The sequence below is a fragment of the Anabrus simplex genome, chromosome 11 (assembly GCF_040414725.1).
Source record: "Anabrus simplex isolate iqAnaSimp1 chromosome 11, ASM4041472v1, whole genome shotgun sequence".
Classification (NCBI taxonomy): Eukaryota; Metazoa; Arthropoda; class Insecta; order Orthoptera; family Tettigoniidae; genus Anabrus; species Anabrus simplex.
In genome coordinates, this window is record NC_090275.1 from 37,906,274 (window position 1) to 37,924,377 (window position 18,104).

The 18,104-nt window shown below is 44.0% G+C and overlaps 1 protein-coding gene across 1 annotated transcript in view; it reads right to left on the bottom strand.

Moving 5' to 3' along the window:
* LOC136883526 (uncharacterized) overlaps nt 1–18,104 on the bottom strand; it is a 104,669-nt gene that overhangs the window by 5,065 nt on the left and 81,500 nt on the right. The gene's annotated exons all lie outside the window — the stretch shown is intronic.

Consider the following 18,104-nt stretch of genomic DNA (forward strand, 5'->3'; position numbering starts at 1 on the left):
AATAACGAGCCTATAACAGCTCTCTTAGATTCAGGCAGTGTTTGTTCCATTATTTCGGCTGATTGGTATCCTAAATTGAAATCTGTTTGTAAACTCCCTGACTATGACTCATCTCCTGTTAAATATGTTTCGGCTAATTCATCTCCATTAGAAATTCTAGGTTCCTTACATGTCAAAATTCGTGTTTTTAAATTTACATGGAAAATCAAATTGTTTGTGGCCAAGCATTTGTCTTGCCCCATCATACTGGGAGCGGACTTCATGTCGCACACTGGTCTTGTGCTCGATCTTCAGAGTAAGTCGTGCACATTCAAATTTGCCTCTAATTGTAAAATCCCTCTATTAAAGTGTAATTCTGCATCATGTTCATCTATTTCGCCTACCCAGGATGAGATGTTGTTAGACCTTAGACATCTACCTGAGGAGCAGGCTGATAGTATTCGCAAATTGTGTCAGTCGTTTCCCGAGGTGTTCTCTGATACTCTTGGTGTTACTGACCTTATTGAATACAAAATTGAGGTCACGGATTCGATTCCTGTTCGCTTTCCACCTTATAGGCTGTCTCCTCCTAAAATGAAAGCTCTGAAAGAAATCATCGATCAGATGTTGAAGGATGGTATTATTAGGCCCTCTAAGTCAGCGTATTCTTCGCCTATTTTTCTAGTCCCGAAACCCCAAGGAGGCTTCAGGCCTGTCATTGATTACAGGGCTCTCAATCGGAAGGTGGTGTTGCAATCTGTGCCCCTTCCCGACCTTCATTCTTGTTTTTCATGGTTTCGTAAGGCCAAGTTCTTCACCATCTTGGACTTAAATCAGGCCTATAATCAAATTCCCCTTGCCGAAGAGTCTAAACATCTTACAGCGTTTGCCACGGACTGGAATTTATATGAATACAACCGCGTGCCTTTCGGGCTCCCTACGGGAGCAGCTGTACTCACTAGGCTGCTAGATAGGGTCTTCTCCGACATCAAATTCGAGTACTTATATCACTACTTAGATGATGTCGTCGTATTTTCAGAGACTTTTGAAGAACATCTAGATCATCTGCGAGAAGTTCTCGATCGCCTTCGTAAGGCTGGGTTAACTGTTAAGTTGTCCAAGGTTGCCTTTGCTAAGCCCTCTATGTCATTCCTAGGGCATATTGTGTCACCCGATGGAGTAGCAGTCGATCATTCTAGAACACAGGCCATCCGTGATTTTAAACCTCCCAAGGACATTAAAGGTATCGCCAGGTTCATCGGTATGGTGAATTTCTTCAGGAAGTTCATTCCTAATTTTGCTAATAGAGCGGCGCCCCTAAACCTTCTACGTAGGAAAGGCATCAAATTTGAGTGGGGACCTTCTCAACAAGCCGCTTTTGAAGACCTTAAATTAGCTCTCTGTAATGCCCCTGTACTTGCTATGCCTGATTTCTCGAAGAAATTCATCGTCCAAACCGACGCGTCGTCGTCGGCGGTAGCTGCAGTCCTTCTTCAAGAGACTGAACGAGGGAGGCGACCCATCGCCTATGCGTCTAGGACATTGTCAGCTCAAGAAGCAAAGTACTCCATATATGAGCTTGAAGGTTTGGCAGTCTTATTCGCCTTAGAAAAGTTCCGTCTCTATCTGGAACACGTCAAATTCGATCTGGAGACAGATAATCAAGCCTTAAGCTGGGTCTTAGGTAGGCCGCGTCGTACAGGTCGTATAGCCCGTTGGGCCATCCGTATTTCTGCCTTCCAATTCGATGTACGGCATATCAGAGGTACTGAAAATGTTGTGGCTGATGGACTCAGCCGTATGTTTTCTAACGACGTCGAGACCCAGGAACCGGCCGACAGTTCATCACCTCCCGAGTCCATACTATCTGAGGTTAATGCCATCTTAACAGATGCCCCCATGCTTTTTAGGGATATCGAGAAATACCAACGTGAAGATCCGACGCTGGCTCCGATAATGGAAACCCTTTCTTCTGGGGAACATGTTATCCCTTATGTTCTGAGGAATGGTGTTTTATGTTGCCCTTCGAGGCATGATAAGATGATGAAGGTTGTCGTTCCAGCGGTTCTTGTGCCTATGATCTTCAAATACTATCATGAGACCCCATTGGGGGGGGCACCTGGGTATCTTTAAAACTCGTGAAAAGATTCGTGAAATGTTCATCTGGAAAGGTATGGACGGTGAAATCCGTGAACTTGTAAAAGCTTGTAAATCTTGTTTGCTTAGTAAACCCACCATGTCCACCAAGGTAGGCCTTTTGTCTTCGCATCAAGCGTCGCGCCCCATGGAACGCCTGTATATCGATTATGTAGGACCCTTCCCCCAGTCAAAGGGTAATGCTAATAAGTTCATCTTTGTATGTGTAGATGGTTTTACAAGATTTTCTTGGTTATTTCCGACTAAACTGGCTACCGCTCAGTCTACCATTACCTGCTTAAATTCTATTTTTGCTTCTTTTGGTCCGTGTCAATATATTGTATCTGATAATGCTAAGGCGTTCACATCAAATTTATTTCGTAAATTCTGTTTTGACTTGTCCATCTCTCATGTAACTACTTCTGCTTATTACCCTCAACCATCTCTGGCTGAACGGGTTAACCGTAATCTCAGGTCCGCACTCATTGCCTATCATCATGAAGATCCGTCCAGGTGGGACACGTCCCTGCATTGGATAGCTTTTGCTTTGAATTCGGCGGTTCATGAATCTCACAAGTTTACTCCAGCTTCTTTGATGTTTAAGTTTGTTCCCAACTCGCCGCTCTCTAACCTCTGGTCTCTGAATGACATTCTACCCGAGACAATAGATCCGGACAGCATTAAAAATCTTTGGAAGAAGGCTAAAGCCAATCTTAAAGTGTCTCATGAAAAGGTTAGGGAAAGGTATGATCGTGGACGGAGACCCACCCCTTTGAAGGTAGGCGACCAAGTAATGGTCAAGAATTTTGTTCCCGCGGGCAAGCTTGCCCCCAGATTTCATGGGCCTTGTATCATTCTCGATTTTCTTACGCCAGTTACGTTGTTAGTTAGCAATCCAGCCACCGAGAGGATATTTAGGGTTCACCTGTCACAGGTGAAACCGGTGTAATTTACGTGTTAACTTGCTTCATATTATTTTGAAAGGAATATGAAGGTTATATTTTTTTTGAGTTTCCAAATTCTAGGCATTCTGCCCCTTCTATAGGATTTTGTTTCTTATGTAAGCATGTTTGTGAAACCTGCCCCGACCCATTAAACTGCCATCCTGTCTTTGCCACGGCCATTACCACGCTCCCGTCTCCTGCTCCACTCTACACAGTGGCTTAATGAATACCATGAATATCTGCACGCCGCTGGCCCCTCAATCTCTCTACAAGTCTGTGCCCTCAAAGAAACATGATGGTCCAACACAATTCTGCCGCCTAGCTTTAATGTTTCAGTGCCCCCGCAGCCACGCAGCGCCGTGCAGCAACTGGGGAGGGGGATGGGCCCCCTCCTCTCCAGCGAAGACGACATGTGCCCGGCGAGCCGGAGCTCTCCTCCCGGCCAAGGCTGATGTGCGGCGCACGACCTGCTACTTGCCCGCAGCCTGTATATGTTCACCGCGGGCGCGGCGTGTTTCAACTCCTCTGCTCCCCTCATTGTGCGGGCGAGCGGTATCTCAGGGTACTTGAGGGGTCCGAGCGGCCTCCTTTGGACGCAAGCTGCAACGGCCGGTCTGGCCACCTCACTTCATCGACATCAACTACATGAACAGTTACTATAAGTAATGATTACACTTGGGAATTCAAAAACAATATTTGGTGGACATTGCCAAATTTTTCATCACTTTCAAGTATTAAAAGTTTATCTTCAAAAATTCAACTTCTACAAACTGAAAGACTTCGCTTCACCTGCAACAACAAATTGTGAAACTGAATCACACAACATTCTGAGAATCTTGTAATCTATTTTCATATTCACCTTATAACTTGGAACTTGTTTCAAACTGATTTCATGTGTCACCCCTGGAGGAACTTTTGGGGGGGGGGGGAGGTCTGTACCGGGCGGTACACCTCTACTCGGTTTATTTAAAAGTTGCGCCAGTTGAAACTCCTCTTCTGGAGGAAGTCTGAACTTTTATCTACACTATTAATCTACTAATTTTTCAGAAGATGTCACTACCTGGAAATTTTTGAGTTTGTGAACTGTGTCATTTTTGATGTGTTTTTGTTTCGCTTGAAGTAAGAAGTGTGAACTTTCTCTTCTAGAGGACACTACTGAAGATCAACAATAGTGCGACCTAGTGCGGAGTCAAAGAACTATTTTGTTGGAGAAATTTTTATTTCAAGAGTTTGTTCTTTGTTAAATTTCTTTCTGTCATTGTTTAAGTTGGCTGTATACCCCTCTTTTTCCCCTTATTTTGGATCTAGCCAATCCCGAATTTCTTTAATTAATTTTCCACCAATAATGTGTTTCTTCTTCCTCTATGTAGGGGTTTCTTTTCCCTAGCCAATAAAAATTTTGTGGGAGGGTGTTTTCTTTCCCCTAACGCCTAGAATCTTCCGCGAGAGGATATAAACTGCTGATTTTAGGGTCTCGGGGCCACTTCTGTTCCATCTTTCAGTGTATTAAGTACATAGCAGGAGGCGGGAAGCGCCTCTTTCTTCGGCGGCGTCTACAACAAGGTAATGGCCAAGTAATAACTTCTTTCTTTGCTTGCTCAGCAGTTTAACTTTCGGGGCGGGTTCTAGGCCTTCCACCATGTAACCTTCCTTTAAAATGTAAAGACTACTGGTACCTATCCTATCTTCTAAACTACATACTGGGATAGAGAGTGCTAACCCTCTCGAGTTCCCACTCATATTGTTTTGAGGTGAACTTATTTTCTCAAACCCATTCTTCCGTGATGTAATGTAAATTGTTATTTCCTTAAGTCACCTCTGTAGTATGGGATTAGCCCTTGTATTAACGGCCTAGTGCCAAGTAGGTCTTAAACAAAGTGTATCAGGAGTGCGGTTAGCCTCCTCTCAAATTGTTATTTTAGAGGTCAGGTAATCAACCTTCTTTTCATGTAATAGACCTCAGTAGGTTGGGTATTTTACCCCTGTGAATACGTCCTTAGTGGACAGCTTGAAGGTAGAGTTTGGTGTGGCCTTTGAGAGGCTTAAATTTTGAGAGCGGATCGCTCTTTTGGAAATGGAGTGTCATATGCCTCATGGAGGCTTTTCTGTGTAATTCGGAGCGAGGGGCTCCTAGGGATGAATGGGGTTTTCTGCCCCTCTGTTAAAACTTGTGTTTGTGGTAAAACTGAGCTGATCGCTGAAGTCAGGGCGTGAAGCCCAAAACCTGTAAATATTGTAACTCCCCTTGTTTTGCTACATTGTACCTGCCATGTCTGTTATTGCTTTGTTTTTGAAAAGAAAATATAACTTTGTTAAATTTTAAATTAATTTTACATGCACTATAATTTCGTAGCTTGAAACCCATTCACACCCGCACCTTCTTTTACGTATAACTACCGCTAAAACACGGTAACAATAATAATAATAATAATAATAATAATAATAATAATAATAATAATAATAATAATAATAATTTATTTAATGTGTGCAAGAGAAAGTTAGAAGTTCAATTTATTTTAAATATTAATATGTTAAGAATAATACTACTACTTCTGTAATATATATGGTTTAGTTACAAGATTAATTTTTCTCAATTAATAATGTTATTAGAAGAGTTATGTATATAAGAAACAGAGTCCTGTAAATATGTAAACTACATAATGAGTGAATAAATACTACTACTAAAACAAACAAAAAAACATACTGTTCTAAAGGTTTAGAAAGCAATGAATATGTCAACTCTACTTTTATGGGTCAGAATTATAGGTCGTATCATCTACCATAAGAAAGAGAACAGAAATTCGCTTGTAACAGAATTTTTCCTGCCTCACATCTTGGATCACTTACATCAATTACATATCCGACAACAACTGAATATGAAAAATATATGAACACTATACATAACTATAAAATAATAGGTACAATCATGTATCAAGAACGTACACTGACTGACAGAGCAAATGCAACACCAAGAAGGAGTGGTTCGAAAGGGATGAAAGTTGGGGAAAAAACAGAGACGGCACGGACGAATAATTGATGTTTATTTCAAACCGATATGCAGGTTACACAATGCGCACGGCATCGACTCAGTAGGATGTAGGACCACCGCGAGCAGCGATGCACGCAGAAACACGTCGAGGTACAGAGTCAATAAGAGTGTGGATGGTGTCCTGAGGGATGGTTCTCCATTCTCTGTCAACCGTTTGCCACAGTTGGTCGTCCGTACGAGGCTGGGGCAGAGTTTGCAAACGGCGTCCAATGAGATCCCACACGTGTTCGATTGGTGAGAGATCCGGAGAGTACGCTGGCCACGGAAGCATCTGTACACCTCGTAGAGCCTGTTGGGAGATGCGAGCGGTGTGTGGGCGGGCATTATCCTGCTGAAACAGAGCATTGGGCAGCCCCTGAAGGTACGGGAGTGCCACCGGCCGCAGCACATGCTGCACGTAGCGGTGGGCATTTAACGTGCCTTGAATACGCACTAGAGGTGACGTGGAATCATACGCAATAGCGCCCCAAACCATGATGCCGCGTTGTCTAGCGGTAGGGTGCTCCACAGTTACTGCCGGATTTGACCTTTCTCCACGCCGACGCCACACTCGTCTGCGGTGACTATCACTGACAGAACAGAAGCGTGACTCATCGGAGAACACGACGTTCCGCCATTCCCTCATCCAAGTCGCTCTAGCCGGGCACCATGCCAGGCGTGCACGTCTATACTGTGGAGTCAATGGTAGTCTTCTGAGCGGACGCCGGGAGTGCAGGCCTCCTTCAACCACTCGACGGGAAATTGTTCTGGTCGATATTGGAACAGCCAGGGTGTCTTGAACATGCTGAAGAATGGCGGTTGACGTGGCGTGCGGGGCTGCCACCGTTTGGCGGCGGATGCGCCGATCCTCGCGTGCTGACGTCACTCGGGCTGCGCCTGGACCCCTTGCACGTGCCACATGTCCCTGCGCCAACCATCTTCGCCACAGGCGCTGCACCGTGGACACATCCCTATGGGTATCGGCTGCGATTTGACGAAGCGACCAACCTGCCCTTCTCAGCCCGATCACCATACCCCTCGTAAAGTCGTCTGTCTGCTGGAAATGCCTCCGTTGACGGCGGCCTGGCATTCTTAGCTATACACGTGTCCTGTGGCACACGACAACACGTTCTACAATGACTGTCGGCTGAGAAATCACGGTACGAAGTGGACCATTCGCCAACGCCGTGTCCCATTTATCGTTCGCTACGTGCGCAGCACAGCGGCGCATTTCACATCATGAGCATACCTCAGTGACGTCAGTCTACCCTGCAATTGGCATAAAGTTCTGACCACTCCTTCTTGGTGTTGCATTTGCTCTGTCAGTCAGTGTATTACAACCTCAAAGCGAAAATCAACTTCTGCCTTGTACCAATCAACAAGTAGAAGAACGTGAGGAAGACACGTGGAAAAATTGCGAAATCAAGTCATTTCGGAGACGGAACAGGTTTAAAATCTTAAAGTGTGAAGCTTAAGATTTTGATGACTTCGTCTTTTTCTTGAATTTAGCGAAGAAAAATTTCAGAGATAGATTCAGTTGTTTTATTGATTGCTTGTTACGACATCACGAGGAAACAGATGAACATATTGTTATATTTGATTTTGATGACTGTTGAAACGAACTTAGACGTTCCTTCAGTATTCCTTCTTGAAAAAGGCATATTATTTAATCAGGTTCCTGAATATTAGCACTGTAAAGAAAAGTTTTAAAAAGTGATCTCTTTGTCACACGTTACCTTCGTCAATGAGCAGAACAATATCGGTTATAAACATATTCGAGTAATAATTTGTACGAATCAAATGTCCAGTGTGTCCCCATGCGAATTGCTAATACAGTTTAGCCTCTTTTATCTGTTCGCCATCCCACTTCTTGCTCAATTGCTCATTGCACGTAACACTGTATTTGGCACAGTTCCATTTTGCTTGCACCATCACCGGTAGGACACTTTCATGATGTTGGTTTGTCAATCTTTAAACAAACGATGACACTAATTTTGCCTAGATGTACACTTTATCCGGATAAAATCCTATGTTAATGAAACTACTTTTCTACTTCTCGCTTTACCGGAAGTGGAGTACCTATTATCCAGACAAACCCACGATCCTGATTAAATAATATGCATTTTTCAAGAAGCCCAGCCTTTATCTATTTAATGCACTTCAAAACAAAATTGGCTTTTCTGTAAGAAGCAGCAATAACACGTCTATATCCTCGCATTCCATCATTAGACTGAGAGAAAATATAATGTCCTCTCAACCTCTCCTCCTTTGAGAGTAATGTAAGATCGAATTACCGAGTGAGATGGCCGTGCGGTTAGGGTCACGCAGCTGTGACCTTGTATTCTGACGATAGTGGGTTCGAATCCCACTGTGGACAGCCCTGAAGATGGTTTTCCGTGGCTTCGCATTTTCTTAATTAAGGCTACAGCCACTTCTGTACCATCCCTAGCCCTTTCCTGTCCCATCGTCACTATAAGACCTATCTGTGTTGGCGCAACGTAAAAGAAAAAAAAAACGAATTCTAAGAACGGTCATGTCTGAAATACAGAGTGTAACAATACGGTGCCGGGCTGAGTGCCTCAGACGGTTGAGGCGCTGGCCTTCTGAACCCAACTCGGCAGGTTCGATCCTGGCTCGGTACGGTGGTACTTGAAGGTGCCTCGTGTCGGTAGATTTACTGGCACGTAAAAGAACTCCTGCGGGACTAAATTCCAGCACCTTGACGTCTCCGAAGGCCATAAAATTAGTTAGTGGGACGTAAATCCAATAACATTATTATTAATTACTAACAGGTGCCCGCGGCTTCACCCGCGTTTATTAATTCAACCGCGTTAGATTTTTCTAAACCGTTTAACTAAATGCAAAAGAAAAATTATATTTATTAACTTATATTATTTCACTTTTAATATTGGTCGTTTTCTATTATTTTAATATTTGACCCCCTTTCAACCCCCCGCCCGTAGGGGTGTCTTATCCTACAGTTTTCTTTCCCAAACAGTAAGTCATATGAGTATCATGTTTGGTTGAGAGCTGGGATATGCACACGAACATCCATGATCTCGGTCGCTTTGGACATTTCTTGCACCCCTTTAAATCCCCATCACCATTGGCTCAAACGACATCCAGAGTGTCACGGTTCATCTCAGCTACCCCCAAATATTACGAACTCGCCACTAATATCCGTCAATTTTCGGATTATTACATTTTACCCCTTCCTTTAGGGGTGCTAGGGGTTTCTTGCCCCTACAGTAATTTTTTCGGATAGTAAGTTATATTTCATGTATCTAGTTCGGTTGAGAGCTGTGCTGAAATGAAATGGCGTGCCGGGAGTGTCCGAGAACATGTTCGGCTCGCCAGGTGAAGGTCTTTTGATTTAACGTCGTAGGCGACCTGCGTGTCGTTATAAGGATGAAATGATGATGAAGACGACACATACACCTAGCCCCCCGTGCCACCGAAATTAACCAATGATGGTTAAAATTCCCGATCCTGCGGGGAATCGAACCCGGGACCCCTGTGACCAAAGGCCAGCACGCTATCCATTTAGCCATGGAGCCGGACGAAAGCTATGCTAAAACATACACACACAAACACCCGCATTCTCTGTCATTTTCGACATTTTCTTTCTTCACTCCTTCTCACCCTCTATGCCATAGGGACAGAACTTGGACTTTTCATTTTTATATACCATTTATAGAATAAGAAAAAGAAGACAAGTTTTAAGAAACACATCATAATCTTTACATACTGTTGGTTAGGCAACTCGCTGATCAGACTTGTCATGCGGTTTACTTACCTTCCCCTATTTTCTTTTCTACACCCTTCTCACCCCCTATGCCGAACTACCCATCAGATTTCGTTCAAACCACTTCCTAAACCCTCCCAGGGGTAATAAGAACAAATTGTGAAAATTTCAGCCAGATCGCTCCAGTAGTTTTTGAGTCCATTCGAGATATACATACAAACATTCATTCATTTATATATACAGTATATCGATAACAATACGGTACCGAGCAAGTGGTCACGTAGCTATCAGCTTACATTCGGGAGATAGTGGGTTCGAATCCCACAGTGGGCAGTTCGTAAGATGGTTTTCCGTGGTTTCCCATTTTCACACGAGGCAAATGCTGGGGCTGTACCTTTATCTTTTTATTTGTTCGTGGCGCCGACCACTGCAAGATCTTTTGCCACTACTTTCATCATATGATAGGAACCTCTGTGTAAGTGTAATTGCGGAAGTGTAGAGTGTTCAATGTGAGGAAAGGAACGTTAAGGACGACACAAATACCCAGTCCCCAGGCCAGGGCTATTAATCATTTACAATTAAAAACCCCTGAACCGGCTGGGAATCGAACCCGGGGCCGTCGGGTGACAGACGGACGCGTTGCCCCCTATATAGCGGGGACGGACGGGGCTGTACCTTATATATATATATTTGCTATTTGCTTTACGTCGCATCGACATAGATATGTCTTACGGCGACGATGGGATAGGAAAGGCCGGGCAATTGGAAGGAAGCGGCCGTGGCCTTAATTGAGGTGAAAATGGGAAGCCACGGAAAACCATCTTCAGGGCTGCCGACAGTGGGGCTCGAAACCGCTATCTCCCGATTACTGGATATTGGCTGTACCTTAATTAAGGCCACGGCCGCTTCCTTCCCACTCCTAGGCCTTTCCTATCCCATCGTCGCCGTAAGACCTATCTGTGTCGATGCGACGTAAAGCAAGTTGTAAAAATACAAAAAAGAACAAAGGCCAAATTTTCAGGACACATTCTGCACATGTAAAAGAAGTCAATACATAGATATGGGTCCGGAACTCATTCAGTAGCGGCCGGTCCTTAAGGACTCCCGGTCGATGTTCTTCCTACTTTTTTTTTTTTTTTTTTTTTTTTTGCTAGTTGCTTTACGTCGCACCGACACAGATAGGTCTTATGGCGACGATGGGATAGGGAGGGGCTAGGAGTGGGAAGGAAGCGGCCGTGGCCTCAATTAAGGTGCAGCCCCAGCATTTGCCTGGTGTGAAAATGGGAAACCACGGAAAACCATCTTCAGGGCTGCCGACAGTGGGGTTCGAACCCACTACCTCCCGAATACTGGATACTGGTCGCACTTAAGCGACTGCAGCGATCGAGCTCGGTCTTCCTATTTAGAACGAAAAGGTTCTTTAATTTTTTCTCGACTTCTGAAGTCAAATAATGCTAAGAAAATTACATTTCCTTGTAAAACTGTAAATTGTAATCAATAAGGAAGATTGTTCGGCAATATCAAACTTAGGTGACTGACTAACTGACTTTCAGCTTGCGGTTCACTGGTAAATCTTATCAGGTTGAAGGTAAGGCACGGACTCCCGAGCTTCCGTCCGAGGACATAGTGTGGGTGAAGGGGTTGAGATGTAAAGGGGAAGCGCGCAGGACGATGGTTTCCGGGGGTGGAAGGGTGCGGAAAGAGGCTTTCACTTGGGCAGAGTCCGTAGCAGTGAAGATGTGCTCACAAACCCCTATACGAGCATTCGTCAGCTAAATAATAATTTATGGCCTTGTTTGCACTATTAGTTACATTTTAAGAAGCAAAATGATAAATAATTATATTGAAATGTAACATTTGAGACCAGGAATTTTGATTCAAATTGGACCTCTGGCTTGCATCCTGCGTTTTGTGAGGGTTGGCAGCAGTGAATTAGTTTGTTTCCGCGCGGAAGACTTGAATGAGTGCAGTGGTACTGGTCAGTAGCAAACAAAGATTTGTTGAAAAAAAGTACTGGGGCCGCCACTCCCTCCCCCCCCCCCCCCGGCCTGAGAGTCCACCGGCCGCCACTGTCCCGGTCACACAGAAATCGAATCTCGGAGTCAAGTGCGAAAGAAGTCTCGCACGGCGACAGTGCCAGACTCAGCTGGACCACCCGTCCAAAGTCACAGATTTCTTCCTGCAGGATTTCCCGCCCGGGGCACTTACGGAGCAGACGGTTGCGTGCACCATACTGTAATGGTACTATGAACGGAGGAATGCAGTGAGTGAAACTCGGACCGGGTCAGAGAAAGTGTATACACGCGAGAGCGGACGGGGCCTGGCCGGTCAAGTTCAATGGAGAGAGAGTGGTGACCCGGATCCTCTCAGCTGCAATTGTATGGCCCACAGCGGAGCTCAATATTGCTCAATCAGCGGCGGCTCCTGCTACCATTTGAGGCATATGGGTCTGTTTATGCGAAAGTTTTGACTGGTACACATCGGGAATACATATGACAGAATATTTGCTTAAAAGATGTTGCCCAGACTGAGGGATTCTGGTGTCGAATATTGGTTACCCCGCAGACAGTCCTTTGCATCTACACTGACGATTAGATTGTAGTTATAGTTTGTGGTAGAATATAGCATTACATTCAAATGCATATAGGGCCCCGTAAGGTAGAAAGTTCTGCCCCTTATTATTTATAGTGTACATTGAATTTTCACTGATTTTTTTTTTTTTTAACAAGCTGCTTTACGTCGTACCGATACAGAGAGGTCTTAAGGCGAGGATGAGATAGGAGATGGCTAAATGTCGGAAGGAAGTGACCGTGACTTTAATTAAGGTACAGCCCCAGCACTGTCCTGGTGTGAAAATGGGAAACCACGTAAAACCATCTTCAGGGCTGCCGAGAGTGGGGTTCTAAGCCACTATCTCCCGAATGTAAGCTGATAGTTACGTGACCCAAACCGCACAACTACTTGCTCGGTCACTGGATAACATAAAGGGGCAATAGTGAAATCATGAACACTTGTAAATGGTTTGCTTGGTGGTAAAGGCTGTAGGGAGGCAGCGTTTACTTCAAGTATAGTAGTACAATCAAGTATACGTTGAATCAAGCTTCAGGAAAGCTGATATGGTAGTGGATGTTTAAAATAACTAGTTTATCACTCCTTGCATGGGATAGAATAAGGTATGACCTTTCGAAAGTCGAGGTTCTGGCTAAAGAAAGAGAAGAATCATGAAATAATTTCCAGGTCTTGTAAAGTTAATACCATCCAGATAGGAATCAAACAAGAGATGAAGAATGGATAGAATACAGACCCTGTTACAAGTGAGTGGGTTGTATATAAGACCCAGTTTGTGCCTCGGGGTTGCAACGCAAGTTTCACTAATTGTGACCTCCAGAGGATAAGCAGATTCTGCGCTCTAATATCTTCGGATAGGAAATTCAGCAATTTTATTATGCTACGAAAATAGCATTCCACTGATTAAAATGATATCGACAGGGAAGAAGACTTAATGTAGGAAATGTGACAGTAGAGTGTGTGGACTTTCTCATAAACAAGGCTTTACTTACTCCCAGTTCTGCAAAATAGAGTAGTGAGACAAATTGAATTTGTGATCGAGCGAAATTCCTGCGTAACACAGCGGATTCTTTCTGATTTATCTTCTTATATCGTGTAAATAACGACACTCAGAAATGAGTACGATGATTAATAATAATAATAATAATAATAATAATAATAATAATAATAATAATAATAATAATAATAATAAAATGTAGGCGACTCGTACCCCACAAACTACCGACGGAAAGTACAAGAATTGGATCAGTTCTTTCTTTCTTTCTTTCTTTCTTTCTTTCTTTCTTTCTTTCTTAGTCCGTTTCCCGTCTAGGGTTGGTTTTTCCCTCGGACTCAGAGAGGGACCCCACCTCTATCGCCTAAGGGGCAGTGTCCTGGAACGTTAGACATTGGTCGCGGACGAAACTGGGGCAGGATGACCAGTACCTCGCCTAGGTGGCCTCACCTGCTATGCTAAATAGGGGTCTTGGTAGGGGATGGGAAGGTTGGAAGGGATAGGCAAGGAAGGAAGGAAGGAAGGAAGGAAGGAAGGAAGGAAGGAAGGAAGGAAGGAAGGAAGGAAGGAAGGAAGCTGCAGTGGCCTTAAGTTACAGTAGGTACCATCCTGGCATTTGCCTGGATAAGAAGTGGGAAAATACGGAAAACCACTTCGAGGATGGCGGAGGTGGGAAGTGAATCCCCTCTACCCAGTTGACCTCCCGAGGCTGAGTGGACGCCGTTCCAGTCCTCGTTACACTTTTCCAATTTCGTTGCAGAGCCGGAAATCGAACCCGGGCCTGCTCGGGTGGCAGCTAATCACACTAACCACAACACCACAGTGGTAGATCAGTTCTTTTCAATAATTGAAGTAAACCATTGAACCAATATCATAGCAAACACAATCTTACTAACTGAATTCGTCATAATTATTAACGTTGTTCTCCTCGAACAAAGCTCGATGTAAAAGGAAATTATCAATCTTAAGTAAACTATGAAATTCACTTAATTCTGGTCCAGTGGAGTTTCTTTTCTAGTGCCGACTCCTTAATGAAGGATGGGGATTATGGCACCTGCATTTCTGTCCTGAGCTGTTCTAAAAAAAGCTATTGTAGTTTCAGACCTGCCCATTGTAAAATATTGGAGTGCCAGGAAATTCCTCTTTAGCCATTTGTTCTCCTTCCCCCAATCCTTCCTTCCATTATAAACTGAGGCAATTAACATATTTAATGCATAAGAACGTGACCAAGATTATGTTGTTTTTCTTATATGCTGTTTTCATTTTGATCATACTGTACTTTGTATTGAACTTCTTGGTTCGTAATCCGCGCTGTCCAGGGTGTTTTCATCATACGCAGACATAATCTTTCTTTCTTAATTCGTTTACCGTCGAGGGATACTACCTCCTCCACCTCATGGACAGTGTCCTGGAGCGTGAGAGTTTGGGTAGGGGATGAACTGGGAAGGAGGACCAGTACGTCGCCCAGGCGGTCTCACCTGTTATGCTGAACAGGGGCCTTGTGGGGGCATGGGAAGTTTGGAAGGGATAGAGGATATACATGGGAGAGAAAAGGAAGCGGCCGTGGCCTTAAGTTAGGTACCATCCCTGTATTTGCCTGGAGAAGAAGTGGGAAACCACAGAAAACCACTTCGAGGATGGGTGAAGTGGGAATCGAAAACCATCCACTCTGTTGACTTCCTGAGTCAGAGTGGACCCCGTTCCAGTCCCCGTACCAATTATTTTAAATTTCGTGGCAGAGCCGGGAATCAAACGTGGGCCTTCGGGAGTGGCAGGTAATCACACTAACCACTACACCACAGAGGCGGACAGACATACTCACATCTCAAAAGATTCGAGTTTGCGCTGCATACGTATTTTAAGAGTCCGTGATTCTACTCCATTTGGGAGGATAGACCAAACACCGCACTTAACAAATCTGATTCGTAGATTTAAATTTTAATTGATGGTCAATCCAGCAGCCGATGTACTTGAAACTTTTTACTTACTTCAAGTGAAGTTTAATATATGCCAAAATCAGATTAAAATACAGTATGTGTAATATTCTGCTGAACACGTTTTAGAGATTAAAAAACACAAACTCGGCAATTTTAAGATTGGCGATATTAGATATATCTACTCTCCATAATGATAAGAAGTGTGTGAGTACATGAGAGAACATAGCTGGCTGCACATAGAGGATTGTGGAAGCACAGAGTTAATTTACAGAGGCTTGCAGACTGAACGCTGAAAGGCAAAACAGTCCTTAATGAAAAAGTACCAGAAAGAAGTACAAATTGGACATTTAATTTCCATTAAATTCCCCATGTTTATTATTGCCATAATGTTTTGTTTTTTTACATAAATATTTCTTATAACTGAGGATCATCTGAAGATTTGTGTCACAAAATTAGCGATACAAAATGTGTGACGCCATGTTACCTAGAAACCGAGGAGGTTGTGATGTGAAGTACTGATGGATGGCCATGACTGGGAGACATATTATCAAGAGAAGTGTTAGAGTACTGACGGTCGATGTGATATTGCAGGCTGTGATGTGAAGTATTGTTGAATGGCCTTGGCTGAGAGACATGTTTTCGAAGAGGAGCGATAGAATCCAGAGGGTCGATGTGATCTTGTAGGCTGTGATGTGAAGTACTGGTGGATGGCCATGACTGGGAGACATATTATCAAAGAGAAGTGTTAGAATACAGATGGTCGATGTGATCTTGTAGGCTGTGGTGTGAAGTACTGGTGCATGGCCATGACTGGGAGACATATTATCAAAGAGCTGCGTTAGAGTACAGATGGTCGATGTGATCTTGCAGGCTGTGATGTGAAGTAGTGTTGGATGGCCATGGCTGAGAGACATATTATCAAAGAGAAGCGTTAGAGTACAGATGGTCGATGTGAACTTGCAGGCTGTGATGTGAAGTACAGTATTGGTAGATGGCCATGACAGAGACATATTATCAAAGAGCTGCGTTAGAGTACAGATAGTCGATGTGATCTTGCAGGCTGTGATGTGAAATATTGATGGATGGCCATGACTGAGAGACATCTTATCAAAGAGAAGTGTTAGAGTACAGATGGTCGATGTGATCTTCCAGGCTGTGATGTGAAGTACTGATGGATGGCCACGACTGAGAGACATATTATCAAAGAGCTGCGTTAGAGTACAAATGGTCGATGTGATCTTGCAGGCTGTGATGTGAAGTACTGGTGGATGGCCACGACTGAGAGACATATTATCAAAGAGCTGCGTTAGAGTACAGATGGTCGATGTGATCTTGCAGGCTGTGATGTGAAGTACTGGTGGATGGCCACGACTGAGAGACATATTATCAAAGAGAAGCGTTAGAGTACAGATGGTCGATGTGATCTTGCAGGCTGTGATGTGAAGTACTGGTGCATGGCCACGACTGAGAGACATATTATCAAAGAGAAGCGTTAGAGTACAGATGGTCGATGTGATCTTGCAGGCTGTGATGTGAAGTACTGGTGGATGGCCACGACTGAGAGACATATTATCAAAGAGCTGCGTTAGAGTACAGATGGTCGATGTGATCTTGCAGGCTGTGATGTGAAGTACTGGTGGATGGCCACGACTGAGAGACATATTATCAAAGAGAAGCGTTAGAGTACAGATGGTCGATGTGATCTTGCAGGCTGTGATGTGAAGTACTGGTGCATGGCCACGACTGAGAGACATATTATCAAAGAGAAGCGTTAGAGTACAGATGGTCGATGTGATCTTGCAGGCTGTGATGTGAAGTACTGGTGGATGGCCATGACTGAGAGACATATTATCAAAGAGCTGCGTTAGAGTACAGATGGTCGATGTGATCTTGCAGGCTGTGATGTGAAGTACTGGTGGATGGCCACGACTGAGAGACATATTATCAAAGAGAAGCGTTAGAGTACAGATGGTCGATGTGACCTTGCAGGCTGTGATGTGAAGTACTGGTGGATGGCCACGACTGAGAGACATATTATCAAAGAGAAGTGTTAGAGTACAGATGGTCGATGTGATCTTGCAGGGTGCGATGTGAAGTACTGATGCATGGCCACGACTGAGAGACATATTATCAAAGAGAAGTGTTAGAGTACAGATGGTCGATGTGATATTGCAGGCTGTGATGTGAAATATTGATGGATGGCCATGACTGAGAGACATCTTATCAAAGAGAAGTGTTAGAGTACAGATGGTCGATGTGATCTTCCAGGCTGTGATGTGAAGTACTGGTGGATGGCCATGACAAACACAATATATTATCAAAGAGCTGCGTTAGAGTACAGATGGTCGATGTGATCTTGCAGGCTGTGAAGTACAGTATTGATGCATGGCCATGACTGGGAGAAATATTATCAAAGAGAAGTGTTAGAGTACAGATGGTCGATGTGATCTTGCAGGCTGTGAAGTACAGTACTGATGGATGGCCATGACTGGGAGAAATATTATCAAAGAGAAGTGTTAGAGTACAGATGGTCGATGTGATCTTGCAGGCTGTGATGTGAAGTACTGATGGATGGCCATGGCTGAGAGACATATTTTCAAAGAGGAGCGATAGAGACAGAGGGTTGATGTGATATTGCAGGCTGTGATGTGAAGTATTGATGGATGGCCATGACTGAGAGACATATTTTCAAAGAGGAGCGATAGAGACAGAGGGTTGATGTGATCTTGCAGGCTGTAATGTGAAGTATTGATGGATGACCTTGCCTGAGAGA